This window comes from Euprymna scolopes, chromosome 2 (genome assembly GCF_053919585.1).
Source record: "Euprymna scolopes isolate OS-2025 chromosome 2, ASM5391958v1, whole genome shotgun sequence".
NCBI classification, from domain to species: Eukaryota; Metazoa; Mollusca; class Cephalopoda; order Sepiida; family Sepiolidae; genus Euprymna; species Euprymna scolopes.
Genome location: NC_136483.1, coordinates 21,173,576 through 21,191,260, shown reverse-complemented (window position 1 = coordinate 21,191,260; position 17,685 = coordinate 21,173,576).

The window sequence follows — 17,685 nt, the reverse complement described above, 5'->3', positions numbered from 1 at the left end:
AAATTGCGATGCTTTATTTATAAAAAAAGCAAAAATAAATTCTTGCGTTTTTTATTTATTATTATTCCTTTAATTTTTTTATTACTGAAAACCATAACTTTAGTAAAAGTATTTTTTGTTTAAACAAAATAATACATTTTCACTAAGATTTAAATAAAAATCATTAGTTCATTATATTACGCGATCATTATTTGATAAATACTGAAAATTTCATTAAAATTGGTTAATTTTCTGATTTTTGGTGAATTTTTAAGTAAAGGGAGGGGTCAAAATGTTTATACATTTTGAGCATCGGCATTCATTTTGAATATTTATTATTTATTATTAGAAAATCTCATACATGTACATTTGAAATACTTTAATGCGAGATTCTTTATACCTTCCAGAATCCAAAACAAACTCCATTGGTTTCTCAAGTAGAACTGTCTTACTGAGCCATACGCATTTCCTAAGTCTAACCAAATAAGATGAAGTTCGGAAGATTTATTATTTTTAACCATTTTAATCCAGTCCCACAGCATAGTGAAATGTTCGATACAGCCTAAGAAACCGGGAACTCCAGCTTTCTATTTTGAAGCATTGACAAAGTCATTGCATGATACGTCATTTGACATTCTTTTAGTAGTAGCACTGAAATATATCTTACTTTCTACATTGATTAAGAAAATTGATCGAAATAGATCCACGGTTTTGTCGGTTTATTTCTTTTGTATGTGGATTCAATCTGCCAATCTCCAATTCTCTGCTTTGAACTTTTTTCCATGTGCTGTCCATAAAAGCTTACAGAGGACTTTTTATAAAGCTTATATGAAAAGTACCGTTTCTTCTCGGTGGGCTCTTTGCTCTCGCTTTCTAAATAAAGTCTTTTATTTTATCACTAGCTGTACCCTGGCATGCGTTGCTATGGCTCGAGTTGGTGTAATGGAAGAATCCCATCCCTGCTGTTTTAGTACCTTGAAATCTATCCAGCAAATATGTTGTTATATACGAACGTGAGACGGACGTTTCCAACCCAAAAAAAAGAAGGAAAAAGTGAAGAAGAATGAAAAAAAATGGGTTCCTAGTGCCGCCTCTAAGGGAAAACTTGAAAAAATAAATAAATTTTAAAAAAGAAATAAACGATGAAAATCGGGAGAAAGGCATCGATCAAAGCGAAATGTAACGGAAATGATGTATGATATGCTTTTATTTAAAAAAAAGGAGAAAAAAATAAAAGAAATTGGAAAGACAGCGAACAAAGTGCAAATAAATGGACGAAGAAGGAATGGATCCATGTAATTTATTTTTTGTGTGTGTGTGTTATAAAAATCCGCCTGTATTACAAAGAAAGAAATGATGTTAAACTTGTCGAAAGAAGAGGAAAAACGAAAAAAGAGAAGAAATAAATAAACAAAATGTATAGTTCGTAGAAACAGAAATAGAAGAAAGTTTATAAACATAAAAATAAAAATAGAAATAAATAAATAATAAATAAATAAATGAAAATGAAAAGAAACGATTATGAATTTGCCGAAACAAAGAGGAAACACAGAAAGAGAGAAATAAATTTGAGAAAGGGAAAGATCGGGAAAACGAAAAACAGAGGGAAGATACATGGAAACCCCCCCCCCAAAAAAAAAGAAAAGCAAAGAAAACGATGTTGTAATTGTCGAAGAATGCGAAATAAAACGGAATTGAAGTATTATAAGTTTTAATGCACTGTAAGAAAATGTAAAGTTATTTGGTTTGTGTTTGTTTTTATTTTTAACCAACGTAAAAGTTAGCGTGGTGTGTTTCACCTAAATTGCAGTCCAGTTTTTAAGTAAACCTAAACCGGCGTTCGTCCTTATTTGTCTCGTGTGAATGGTCATGGACGGTGTAAATGAGTGGCGCTGGAAGTATGAATTTTTTAGAGAGAGATGACTTTACTACTTCCATTGATCATAACCAGTTTTGGCAGTGAACTCTCACCAAATATAATATAGGAAGCTCCAATCTGCGAGTTAGTGGATAGCTAATATGCCTATAACACACCTCAGATATCGTAATGCAGTTTGTGCATAGTACATCTGCATAAAATGTCTAGATTCTTAATCCTATTAAGGTCAAAGTCAGTCGCGAATTCATTTTATTTATATAGAGAAAGATAGAAGAAGATAGAGAAAAGAAGAGAAGACATAGTTATTATAAATCACATACATCTGTATATTAGTTAGTATATTGCGCTAAAGCAATCAGCTTTATAGTGTATTTCAAACAATTTGGTATGTTTTATGTAACTATCAAAAGGATTGAAACTTAATATTGAACAACACAAAAATTATTCTTATAAATTTGAATGAAAAATCTAAATGAGAGTAGAAAGTGGACCTTTACTTTATGCCAATCTCGTAATTCTATGCTTCTCTTATTTTGTACTTTAGTTCTCACATTCCATGAGCGATGTTTCTGACAAAGGAGGGAGAATTGATGTCTTATTGGTCAGAATTTATCCATCTAATATTTATTGATGATTAGTTTTTTACCTTTTTTGTTTTCTGAATTTTTTAGATGAGGATTGGTTATTCATATACTTTGGATTTTTTGGACTACTGTTCTCATCTTGAGTGTTATTTTCACAAAGTTTTGGTCGTCAAAAAAGAATCTAATAATACAAATAAGCAATCTTCATCTCAAAAATTCAATGGCACAGTGGTTATAGTACTTGGAAAAATTCAGTTGTAAAAGTGACCTTCTTCTGAAAGTTGAAGGTTCAATGTCATAATAGTATTTGTAGAAAAGACTAGCAACGTCAAGTCCCTGGGAGAGAGGTTGCAGTGAATAAGAAAGCGTAGGGGCCAATGAAATTACAAATACGTTTTTACAATTTATCAAGAACCTTCAAATGGGACACAGATTCATCAGCCCAAATATGACAACAATACTCCATACATGGTTTAATAGTAGAGTTGTAGAGATAAACTATAGTCTCGGTTGTGAGAAAGTGTTTGGAGCGATACAGAAAATCAATTTTACGAGAAGCAGAAAGAGCAATGGATTTAATATATGGACTCCAAGAAAGATTTGATGAGAAAGAAAGACCAAGAAGTTTTAGATTTGATTTCTCATCGAGAGCAGAGCCATCCATAAGAATATCAGGAAGAAAGGGGACACACCTACAATTGAAGGACAATAGCTGAAGCTTAATAGAATTAAATGAAACAAGCCATTTTTTACCCCAATCTATAATAAAACCCAGATCAAGTTGTAGATCAACTGATCCGAGGAAGATGGGTGAGAAGCAATACCAGAATAGAGGGTGGTGTCGTCAGCATATATGTTAATTTTCTGAATAATATTCTCTGGAAGGTCATTTATATAAAGAAAAAACAGTGTCTTGAGTTTGTTCATTTTTATACTTGTCAATCAGTCGTTAATTTACATTATTAACGACTGATTCACCTTATTATCATTACACCACCTACACTACCACCTTACATTCATTAACTTTTATCCTCGAGTGGCCTTCGGGCCTTGATAAGTGGTGATTTCCAAGTAAAAAAAAAAAAGATGAGTCTTAACAGGATTAAAAGAAACAAACCATTTCTTATCCCAATCTATAACTAAACCCAGATCAACTTGTAGATCAACTTGCAGCTCAACTTGTAGCTCAACTGCATATTTCAACTGATCCGAGAAAGATGAACGAGAATCAATACCAGAATAGCGAGCTTAGAACTAACTTAGATGATGTTGAATCATTTCTCCTTGTAAACACCCCGGATATCTTAGCATTAAGGGAAACTAAACTTCACTCCTCTATTCCCTCTAATCACTTTAACATGCCTGGTTATCTCCCACTCTGTTGTAAGAACCCGGACAGACATATGCATAGGCTTGGAGTCTATATACGTAACACCCTCCCCCTGACTAGACAAATAAAACTAGAATCAGACGACCAGGACTTTATGTGCTTCACACTAAATATGCAACACAATATTAGCTACTTGTATTTTCTCTACTGCTCTCCCTCAACCCAGGACTGTACCCTAATAAACAAAGTCTCTGACAGCATAGATATAGCACTCTCCCTCGATACTAGTGCATAAGTACATGTATTTGGTGACTTCAATGTCCACCACAGTAACTGGCTTGGATTCTCTAATTACACAGACGTAGCTGGTAGCACAACCCATAGCTTCTCTATAACCCATTCCCTATCTCAGACGGTTACATTCCTGACACGTTTCCCAGATCAGCATGCCTCACTTTTAGATCTATTTCTGACAACAGTTCCTGAGGATTGTACAACAAATGCCCACAGTCCACTCAGGAATGCTGATCACGCTGTGATAATGGTAGAAATCACCCTAAATTCTCGCCCTAAAACTGAAGACCCACTACTCAAAACAATGATGTATTACAAAAAGGCTGACTGGGAAGCCATCAGGGAACTCATCAGAGATGCCCCATGGCAAAATATATTTTCTCTTTCAGCTGAACAGTGTGCAAATGAGACCACTGACTGGTCCAAAACTGCAATTGAGGCACATGTTCCCACATGGAAATTCTATAGCAAGCCCCACTCTCCCCAATGATTTACTTCTGCTTGTGCAGCTGCCATTGCTCAAAGGCAGCATGCATTCCACAGATTCAACTGACATAAGTCCAGTTAAAACAGAGAGAAGTATATAGAAGCCAGAAATAATTGTAAGAGAGTAATAGCGACAGCTAAGATTACACTGAAACCACCAGAAAACGCATCGAAGCACAGAAATGTGGACCTGATCTCATTGTACCGAAACCACAAGAAAACACTATGAAACACAGAAATTAGGAACCCGTGATTTTTGGAAAATCTACAACAGTACAATAAATAATGGGCAGTCAACGATTCCTCCACTATCACACAGTCATGAGATTATTTGCACAGCAACCGATAAGGCTAATCTGCTTGCTAGTCGGTTTGCCTCAAACTCCACACTGGACTTGACACACCACTCCCTCCCTGACTTTCCTTTGCAGACAGATGCCACACTAGACGATTTGAAAATCACCCCTTCTCACGTGCATGGTATCATAAAAAACCTAGACACCTCAAAAGCATGTGGACCAGATCTCACCCCGGCTGTGCTAATAAAAAAATGCTCTGCTGAGGTTGCTCCAGTTCTCTCCAAACTTTGCAATAAATGCCTTAACGAATCTTACTTTCCCGACTGCTGGAAAACCACTTCTGTGGTACCAGTCTTCCAGAATTCTGGTGAAAGAGCTGACCCACTAAATTATCGCCCCATTAGCCTCCTCCCATTTTTCGCCAAAATATTGTGGGTCCTTAGTTAATTAAGCCCTAGTCCAACACCTAACAGCTGCTAAACTCCTGACCAACAAACAATATGCATTTAGGCAAGCCTGTTCAACAGCAGATATCTTAACTGTAGTCTCTGAACGTATACACCGTTCACTAGACAAAACAGGGGAGGGTAGAGTGGTAGCCCTTGATATATCTAAGGCTTTTGACAGGGTATGGCACGATGGTCTTCTAAGGAAAATTAGATCATATGGTATCACTGGAAGAATTCATAATGTAATTAAATCCTTCTTAAGTAAGAGAGAAATCCAAGTTGTCCTCAACGGTCATACATCTAAACAATATGACATAAATGTGCGAGTACCTCAGGGGTCTATCCTTGGACCTCTATTATTCTTGATATTCATAAATGACCTTCCTGATAAAATTGTTTCAGAGATGGGTATATTTTCCGATGACACCACCCTCTATTACAGGCATGAGGGGAAAACAAATTAACACATATCTAAGGAAATGGAAGAAACACTAGAGGATGACCTCCAATCTGTAGTGGAATGGGGACAAAAATGGATGGTCACATTCAATGCTGCCAAGACTAAGCTTGTTTTCTTCAATAACTACAAGAAACCTTTTCTACCACCAATAGCAATGGCCAAGAACACATTGGCTGAAAGTACTTCCTTTAAACTTCTCGGCCTAACGTTTACAGGGAACATGAACTGGAATAGATACATTGAGAGCATTGCCAAAGCTGCTGCAAAGAAGGTGGGTACTCTCTACCATGCTAGAAAATTACTTACACCTGAAAGTATCCTGTACCTCTACAAAGCCACCATTCGCCCATGTATGAAGTACTGTTGTCACATTTGGGCTGGTGCATCTGCTGCTTGTCTCTGGCTCCTAGACAGGGTTCAAAAGAGAGTCACCAACCTGATAGGTCCTGAACTGTCATCTAGGCTTCAGCCTCTGTCCCATCGACGAAATGTAGCATCCCTCTGCCTGTTCTACAAATACTTTAATGGTGAATGCTCTGACGAACTGCAAGCATTCGTACCTCCTCAATGTGACTACCACCGACAAACCCGACAAGCAACTAAGTCCCACCCCTTTATAGTAGAGATCCCTAGGTGTAAGAAAGCCTTTTACTCCAATAGTTTCTTTCTCAGAACTGCAAATCTTTGGAACTCTCTTCCAGGATTCTGCTTTCCCAACTGTACTGATATGCCGAAGTTCAAGTGTAATGTGAACAGACATCTTTCTACTCATCTCCCTTCATAATGCCCCCATAAATTATGTCCCCGATAGTAGCCTCCTACTTCAAAGTGGCACTGTGTCTTGTTTGGGGTGAAAATTTAATAAAAGAAAAGAGGGTGGTATCATCAGCATAACTGTTAATTTTCTGAATAATATTCTCTGGAAGGTCATTTATATCTAGAAAAAGCAATGTTGGATAGAAAATAGAATGCTAAGGAGCACAGGAATTGATGAGAAAATAAAATAAAAATACTCCATCAAGAGTTACCAGTTTCGATCAGAAAGAAAACACCTACCAATGTCAAGAATGTCATCACCAATAACATAACATTGGAGTTTATATAGAAGACCAGGATGCCACACTCTGTAAAACGCTTTTGAAATGTTAAATGCAATGACCTTACCCTCGCCTGAATTATCCATAAACGAGCAGATCCATTCATTTACGACAGTTAATAGATCAGCTGTTCAACAAAAACCACAAAACTTATACTGAACATTACGAAATACTGAACATTATGAAATACTGAACATTACGAAATACTGAACATTACGAAATACTGAACATTATGAAATACTGAACATTACGAAATACTGAACATTATGAAATACTGAACATTACGAAATACTGAACATTATGAAATACTGAACATTATGAAATACTGAACATTATGAAATAATGAACATTATGAAATACTGAACATTACGAAATACTGAACATTATGAAATACTGAACATTATGAAATACTGAACATTATGAAATACTGAACATTATGAAATAATGAACATTATGAAATACTGAACATTACGAAATACTGAACATTATGAAATACTGAACATTATGAAATACTGAACATTATGAAATACTGAACATTATGAAATACTGAACATTATGAAATACTGAACATTATGAAATAATGAACATTATGAAATACTGAACATTATGAAATACTGAACATTACGAAATACTGAAAATTATGAAATACTGAACATTATGAAATACTGAACATTACGAAATACTTAACATTATGAAATACTGAACATTATGAAATACTGAACATTATGAAATACTGAACATTATGAAATACTGAACATTACGAAATACTGAACATTATGAAATACTGAACATTACGAAATACTGAACATTATGAAATACTGAACATTATGAAATACTGAACATTATGAAATACTGAACATTATGAAATACTGAACATTACGAAATACTGAACATTATGAAATACTGAACATTACGAAATACTGAACATTATGAAATACTGAACATTATGAAATACTGAGCATTATGAAATACTGAACATTATGAAATACTGAACATTACGAAATACTGAACATTATGAAATACTGAACATTACGAAATACTGACCATTATGAAATACTGAACATTATGAAATACTGAACATTATGAAATACTGAACATTATGAAATACTGAACATTATGAAATACTGAACATTACGAAATACTGAACATTACGAAATACTGAACATTATGAAATACTGAACATTATGAAATACTGAACATTATGAAATACTGAACATTACGAAATACTGAACATTACGAAATACTGAACATTACGAAATACTGAACATTATGAAATACTGAACATTATGAAATACTGAACATTATGAAATACTGACCATTATGAAATACTGAACATTATGAAATACTGAACATTATGAAATACTGAACATTATGAAATACTGAACATTATGAAATACTGAACATTATGAAATACTGAACATTACGAAATACTGAACATTATGAAATACTGAACATTACGAAATACTGAACATTATGAAATACTGAACATTACGAAATACTGAACATTATGAAATCCTGAACATTACGAAATACTGAACATTATGAAATACTGACCATTATGAAATACTGAACATTATGAAATACTGAACATTACGAAATACTGAACATTACGAAATACTGAACATTATGAAATACTGAACATTATGAAATACTGAACATTATGAAATACTGAACATTACGAAATACTGAACATTATGAAATACTGAACATTATGAAATACTGAACATTATGAAATACTGAACATTATGAAATACTGAACATTACGAAATACTGAACATTATGAAATACTGAACATTATGAAATACTGAACATTATGAAATACTGAACATTATGAAATACTGAACATTATGAAATACTGAACATTATGAAATACTGAACATTACGAAATACTGAACATTATGAAATACTGAACATTATGAAATACTGAACATTACGAAATACTGAACATTATGAAATACTGACCATTATGAAATACTGAACATTATGAAATACTGAACATTACGAAATACTGAACATTACGAAATACTGAACATTATGAAATACTGAACATTATGAAATACTGAACATTATGAAATACTGAACATTATGAAATACTGAACATTATGAAATACTGAACATTATGAAATACTGAACATTATGAAATACTGAACATTACGAAATACTGAACATTACGAAATACTGAACATTATGAAATACTGAACATTATGAAATACTGAACATTATGAAATACTGAACATTACGAAATACTGAACATTACGAAATACTGAACATTACGAAATACTGAACATTATGAAATACTGAACATTATGAAATACTGAACATTATGAAATACTGACCATTATGAAATACTGAACATTATGAAATACTGAACATTATGAAATACTGAACATTATGAAATACTGAACATTATGAAATACTGAACATTACGAAATACTGAACATTATGAAATACTGAACATTACGAAATACTGAACATTATGAAATACTGAACATTACGAAATACTGAACATTATGAAATCCTGAACATTACGAAATACTGAACATTATGAAATACTGACCATTATGAAATACTGAACATTATGAAATACTGAACATTACGAAATACTGAACATTACGAAATACTGAACATTATGAAATACTGAACATTATGAAATACTGAACATTATGAAATACTGAACATTACGAAATACTGAACATTATGAAATACTGAACATTATGAAATACTGAACATTATGAAATACTGAACATTACGAAAGAGACTCAGACTTTCAAACAAGTGAACAAGTCTGTTGTCGATCACCCTCTCAAATACTTTGTTAATAACATAGAGAAGGTTAACAGAACGATATTTAGTTGGGTTAGACTGATCACCAGTATTTTGAAAGCTAGGAACAACAGATGAGTCCTGCCAACAAGAAAGGAAACAGGACTAAGACAAACAGAGATTGAATAATTTCGAGAGGATAGAAGAAAGTTCAGACAAACAACGATTAATAACCGCAGGAATCAAATCAAGACTGGAAACTTTAAATTGGTCAAGATCAGAAACAATTGTAGCAACCATCTTTGGAGTGATACTTATAAAATCAAGAGTCTGATCAGTTTTTGAAAAAAATATAGGAGAACGGCACCAGAACCGTCAATAGAATAATTGTCAGCAAAAGAAACGAACATAGAAATTCTTATATATATATATATATATATATATATATATATATATATATATATATATATATATATATATATATATATATATATATATGAACCAATAGCTATTATATTACAAATGCATATTAGTAATGGCGTCGTTCAATCTTCACGTAGCAAATTCCGTTTTTCTTATTTTCGCATTTTTGCCCCGATTTTCCCCGGCTAAAACCCAAATATAAAGTTTTGCATGAGTTCGAATACCGTATATATTATGTTTCGTGTCTGTAGACCAAAAACTGACAGAGGAGTTGGTAGGAAAATTTTTTTAAACAAATATATATATGCATGGTTTGTGTTTACTATTAGGTTGGTGCAAAAATAATGTTTTTGGCGCTCAAATTCAAAAGATCATAACTCCCTTCATAATAAACTTTATTAATAGAAATAAGAACCATTAGAATTGACACATTTTTGCCAACGAGAAACAAGTTTATTTATTCTATTAGCATAGAAATCCGGAGTTCTGAAAGCGATGAAGACATTGAAGGCTGATTCGCCATCATCTCGGCTTTTGAAGTATTTTTGTGCAGGAAGTTGTCGAAATGCTTGAACAAGAGATAATCGGTGGACGAGAGGTCCAGTGAATATGGCGGATGAGGCAAAGTCTCGTAGCCCAATTCGTTCAGCTTCTGCAGGGTACGTTGAGCAACATGCGGGTGAGCGTTGTCATGGAGGAAACCTGGTCCTTTTATATTGACCAATCTCGGGCATATACAATTTTGTTAATTTGTTGGCAGTACTTCTCCGCCGTAATCGTTTCGCCCGGATTCAAGAAACTGTGATGGATGAGACCGGCCGCAGACCACCAAACAGTCACCATACTTTTTTTTGTGTGTGTGCAATTTCAGCTTCTGGAAGTGTTGTGGAGCTTCTCCGGCATCCAACCACTGTGCCGAATGTCGCCGGTTGTCATAAAGGATCCACTTCTCATCACACGTCACAATCCGTTCAATAAATGGGTCGTTTTTGTTGCGTAGAAGGAGTGTAGAAGACACCTCAAAATGACAATTTTTTTATTATCATTCAATTTATGCGGCATCCAGTTATCCAACTTTTTTTACTTCCTTATTTGCTTTAAATGGCGAATGACTGTTGAGTGGTTGACCTCGAGTTCAACAGCAACTTCTCATGTGGATTTGCGAGTATCGGCTTCAATTAAGGCTTTCAAATGTCCGTTATAGGTTCTTAGGCCAAATACATCATTGATATCACAAGCTGTCTCGGCAGCTTTTCGGCCTCATTTGAACTGGAACAAGAAAATCGTGCGGATTTGAAATTTATCCATGCTTTCGAAAAGCCTGCAAAAAATGAAGAGATTGAAAACGGTAACTGATAACACGATTCGATAAAGCGAAAAACGCGCTTCAAAATGGTATATAACATGGCTATATATATATCAATGAATTAATTCAGAAATCATATATAAAAGTAACATATGTGAGAAAACGATATTGTTTTTTCACCAACCTAATAAAAACTTTTTTACGCAAATATTACGCAAGTATAAATCATGAAGAATATCTGCATGAATATAATTACACGTAATAGTTAACTGAACATGATCATCCCATAAGAAAACCGGAAAAAAAACTAATAGGGAATTGATTAAAATGAATGTTTAAAAGAATATGCAAATTATCTAGATCTTTTGTAAATGAATGCAATTCCACGACCCATATACAACAAAGTTGTATTTTCTTTTTAAATGAATAAAAAATAATCTTAATATCGATACAAAAAAAAAACAAATTTATAGAAATATATATATATATATATATATATATATATATATATATATATATATATATATATATATATATATATATATATAGAACAAATATAGACGATCCAGAAATCTTGTTCTGATGAAAGACGCTGTTTAAACAAATGTCTTATATTGCATAACTGAAAATAAACTGATGGGAACAATTTTTATGTCTTTTCAAAGATTTTAATTATTTCCAAATCGTATTATTGGTCATTGGTACCGCCGGTTTCAAGCAAAATAATTAGGACCGTTTAAAATATCCATATCAAGCTTGATATGGATATCTTAAATGGTCATAATTATCGGGCTTGAAACCGACGGTACCAATGACTTGTCTCATCTAACAACTTTCTGTACACAAAATCAAAATATATATATAGTCATCCACATACAATACAGTTTCGCTGGTTCACAGCTCATTAGTGCGACTAGACAGGCAACTGGCTCAAGCCAGGATCAAAATCCGACCGACCAAATGACAGTCAAGGCTTCCCACCATTACGCTATACGGCTGCTGCTGCTGCTGCTGCTGCGGGTAATGAATAAATGTTTTGACATCGTCCAAATGCCTCTGCTCGATTTGTTTACAAAAGAACAGGATATATATATATATATATATATATATATATATATATATATATATATATATATATATATATATATATATATATATATATGTACTCTTTTAGCGCTTAGCGCTTTTACTTGTATTTTCTCTTTTATTTATTTATTTTTGGAAAATGGGTCATGCGTTTTCTTTTATATCGAATTTCATTTTAGTGCATCTGCCTAATCCTGCAGAAATAAGAACGTTTTGTTTTGATTCGTCTTTTAAACCCTCGACATCCGATGTCACATTCTCGCCTTTTTGCCAAAAAGTATGCATTGAATGACCCCAAAGGTTAAAACTCTTCATTCAGTCAGTCCCAAATAAATTCTTGGTCTTTTTTATTCAAAAACTTATAATTTTTTAATTGTACTGTTCAAGTTTACTGGTAAAAATAATTCACCAATAAAATTAAGTTTATTGTCATAGTACAAGCAAACTTTTGTGTTTTTTGCAAAGTTGGTTTGATAAGTTTCTTCCACGTATGTAAATGTATTATAGCAAGATTGGAACCCGTTATGCCGTTAAGAGAATTCATATTTGTGTGTGTATGAGCCCCCACAACAATATAAGAATTTCTTTATTTGTTGTCCAACAAATTCTGAAATATAGAGTGGCTTTCTTAGTTTGTAATCTTTATGTTAACTTGGTTTGTTCCCGACGTAAATTAGAGATTTTTTTAAAAAGATTCTTTCGGTGTAATATAAAAAAAGTGGTGAGAATAAGCATGCGGGCTTGCTTTTTGGTCAACTTCAAGGTAGAATATTTGTCACACATCCGCCTCAGCCTACATTCTTGTTCTCTCTTCATCAGTGGTCGCGAATCACAATCAAACTGCATTTTCTCGCGCACCTGCGGGCGTGCATTCATCCTTGAATTTTTTGTCTAACCATGAACACCAACCTACCGTAACCTCCGACGGCCATGTATTCTTTGAATTCTTGAATTCTTCCAATTATACTGAATATGTTACAAAAGCAAAAATATATTTAAAACTAGTTGCCATATCTGACATTCAATACTAAAAATACTTTTGTCTATAAAATTTAGAAAATGAAAACCGCTGTATGAGGAACGATATCATTGCATATACAATGAATGTATAAGTAGTATTGTCAACAAAAAAAAAAGAAAAACACAGACGAAAAGGGAATGGGAAGATAATAGAATTGAACATAGAGCTGGAGAAAGAAAGAAAGAAAGAAAGAAAGAAAGAGAGGGAAAATAAAGTAAAAATAAAACAAAGAAAAAAAAACAAATGAGAAAAAAGAAAAAGAAAGAATGTAGTAAAAAAAAAGGACGAATAGAAAACGGTTTAACAATAGAAAAGAAAGATGATAAAATCGAAAAGCCCACACCAAAAAATGGCGATGAAAAAAAAAGAACCTCATAAGCAAAAAAAGAAAAACGGTTTTGATAAGTGGTTATGAATAAGATTTCTCCCTAGATAGTTTCACGTAAATAAATTATGGCCAGAACGGTTTTCTGTTGAGACACAAAAAAAAAACACGGAGAAAAATAATTGCCTTGGCTCTTTGCCATCGACACTTGGCTTTTTCGTCATCAAGATCGCAGACATTTACAGTAGCAGCAGCCACAATAGCAAACAACAACAACAAAAATTTTAAATTAAATTTAAATAAAAAATATAAAGAATTCATACTTGAAAAAAAATCTTTCAAATAAGCAAAAAAAATGTCTCAGTTTAATAAAAGAAAAATCAATGATGAAAGTAATTCTCCAACCAATTCCTACAATAAACAGCAATCGATCTACAAACGCAGTGACTAATATCTCAATATTTTCTTTGTTTTTTTTTTTTTGTTTTTTTTTTGTATAATCATTGTTTTTAGTAATTATGATAGTAAGAGAGATGGGTTTACAAAATATAGGTTAAAATTGGAATGTCATTCTGAATGCACTTTTGTAATTCAGGTGTTATTTTAATGAAAATTACATCACTTATTTGCCAAATTTTTTGTAAGCCGTCCGGTTTGAGGCTATTTTTGGGGTTTTTTTTTTTTTACTCTTTTACACCTCAAACAAGACATATTGCCACTTGAAAGGTAAGGAACTACTATTTGTGATCGTGTCTAACAGGAAACTGTCATAGCTTCTAACTTTGTAAACTGTCCTTTCCATATTTGAAAATGTATCCCTTCAACTCTAAGGTAGGTTGAATAGCAGTTGGTTTGGAATAGAATCTTAACAATGCTGTGTCTCACCAAGCGACTCCAGCAGACCTAACCAAGGAAAAAGGATGCAGGTAATTGATGTATCTAGGCTAGGAGCAAAGTATAATATTTGTACTTCATCTTTTCCATCCTTGGTCAGTGAAAGAGAAATTCCTTTACAGTGAGGGGATTCTTATCTTTGTTCCAATCCAGCACAATTACGTTGACCGGTTCTCGCCAGATCACCGAAGTTAAGCAACTTTGAGCCTGGCCAATACCAGATGGGTGACCATTTGGGAAGGCGAGGTGCTTTATGTACCATGAGGTAAAAATACCAGGTTGAGAAACTGGCGCAGTCTATCCTTCTCTTAAGGGTAGATGAGCCGTGATGGCATCACGATAAAAAATACCCTTGATAGCCCTGGTGAAGCATCAAGTATTCAGCAACAGATAAGATTTGAATTATACGACAAATTCGTGTCGTGAGTTCAATCCTGGCTGCGGCCACATGTTACTTTTATTTTACTTGGGGAGCTGAATGGCGGATGTCTTGTCTCTTCGCGTTACATTTAAATTTCATCAGTCAGGGAAGCAATCAGCTACTAAAGGGGATTCGTCTCCCAGTTCTTCAAGACACAACGGAGAGAGAGAAAATATACATAATTTTTTATGCATTACAAACATTGGATTATCATTTGATCGGGGCAGTCTTTTCTATTAAGATCGAACAGCACCTCTAAAATATCTGCTAGAGGTGGAATCAACAAATAAAAAAATCGCAGAGTGGGTGTTAGAATTGAGCAGGTACCACTACAAGACTGAATACATGGCCGATAAGGATAATACCTGCATAAATTTGTTGTCTTGAATTCAGAAACAGGTAAAACTAGAGTCGACAGAGTGGAAACCCAAAATGGAAGATAGGGGTTTTCAGGTAGACATCATATATATATATATATATATATATATATATATATATATATATATATATATATATATATACTAGCAAAAGTACCCGTCGTTGACTGGGTTCAAAAACAGCCTACACAAAATGGATTCTGATTTATGAACGTATGATAGGTTATGAAAAGGAAGGGTTGTAAAGCGATAGCTTCGAATTTGGGGGTATCAAAACTAAAGCAAAATATGATGAAAGTAAAAATAAAATAGATAGACCCCATAATTTATTATACCATACCTGTTCACACTGAAACACTTATCAAAATATTCTGTGGATCTATATTAAAAAAAACTTGTAAAACTTCCATTCTATGGAGATCAGGTGCGAACGAACACCCAATAATTTTATTATTTCATATTTCTTCAAACTGAAACATAATTATCAAAGTATACTTACGCAGATAAATATGAAAAGTCTTTGTTAAAGTTTGTGCTTATTTCTATTCTATGGAGGCCAGTCGCGAACGCAGACCCCACAATTTTATTATACCATCCCTATTTAAGTTAAAACATACTTATCAAAGTATTATTATGTACATCTATATCAAAAACACTTGTAAAGTTTTTTTTTTTATTTTTTTATTTTTAATTTCCATACTTTGTGGACCAGGCGCGTATGCAGACCCCACAATTTAAGGAATCATTATTATGCCAGATCAAACATACCCACTCCTGTGTCTCGATACATCTTCTATCATTATATGTGATCATTTTTCTATAATAGTCGACCATATAGGAGCCTATTCGTAACCAGACACACACACAGACGTTCAGCTTTATATTATAGATGATGGGCTCTCCCCCGTCGATTTCGACATATGAGCTTCCGCCACAACACCTAAGTTGCTCAGAAATCCACACAGATGATTTGTTTATAGTGGTGAAGGCTTTGTGTAGAACCATCCACTTTTTTTGGTATTACTGCAAACCTTTATTGGTGCCGTCGACTGCCACAGGACAGAATATACAGTAGACCGCAGGTTTTTACATCAGAGTTTCCTTCTTCTAGATACATGTCTTAACGATGATGGGAGGGGGGTGCAGCTGGGGGAAAAATAAAAACGTACATACAAACGACCTACCTGTAAAGTGCCCACGTGTATGCCTGTCATGTGCATTGGACAGGAAAAAGAGAAACCAAGATGGTGTCTGCGATATTTAGCAGAAATGGTCTCATGTGATCTCAAATTTTGTTCCAGAGCGAACCAGGAGAATTGAGATGCGACTATTTGTTGCAGTGAGGTTCACATTAAATCAGATTCAAAATTTGTGCCTTATTACCTGCTGTGGAGTTGAGACAACTTATTACCTGCTGTGGAGTTGAGACAACTTATTACCTGCTGTAGAGTTGAGACAACTTATTACCTGCTGTGGAGTTGAGACAACTTATTACCTGCTGTAGAGTTGAGACAACTTATTACCTGCTGTGGAGTTGAGACAACTTATTACCTGCTGTAGAGTTGAAACAAATTATTACCTGCTGTGGAGTTGAGACAACTTATTACCTGCTGTAGAGTTGAGACAACTTATTACCTGCTGTAAAGTTGAGACAACTTATTACCTGCTGTGGAGTTGAGACAACTTATTACCTGCTGTGGAGTTGAGACAACTTTCTGAAGCTTCGATAAAAGTATATGAAGAAGACGATCACCATTTTAGAACAGCAATATAAATGTTTTACTCCAGATGAAGAGACAAGAGGGCACAGAAAAGGAGAAACAAGAGGGCAAATGAGAATTACCTGAGGTGGGATAAGTTTGTTTGAAGAAAATTCCTCTTTCACAGAATTAAATAGTGGAACAGATCCAGTAATGTTGAAACAATTGCTGAGAAAGTCAAACAAGTGCATGCAAATGATCTGAAAATTAAATTGAATTAAAAAGTTAAAGTAGCAAAAAAAATATAATGGAATTTGCTCTGATGAACTTAAAGCACTTGTGTCTCCCTTGATATAACTATTTTTAACCAACCTGGCAAGCAGTAAAATCCCACCCCTTCACTATAAAAATCCCCAGATGCTGAAAAACCTTCTACTTTAACAGTTTATTCCCTCAGACTGCTAGACTTTGGAATTTCCTCACTGTTTCCTGCTTCTCTGACTGAACTTACA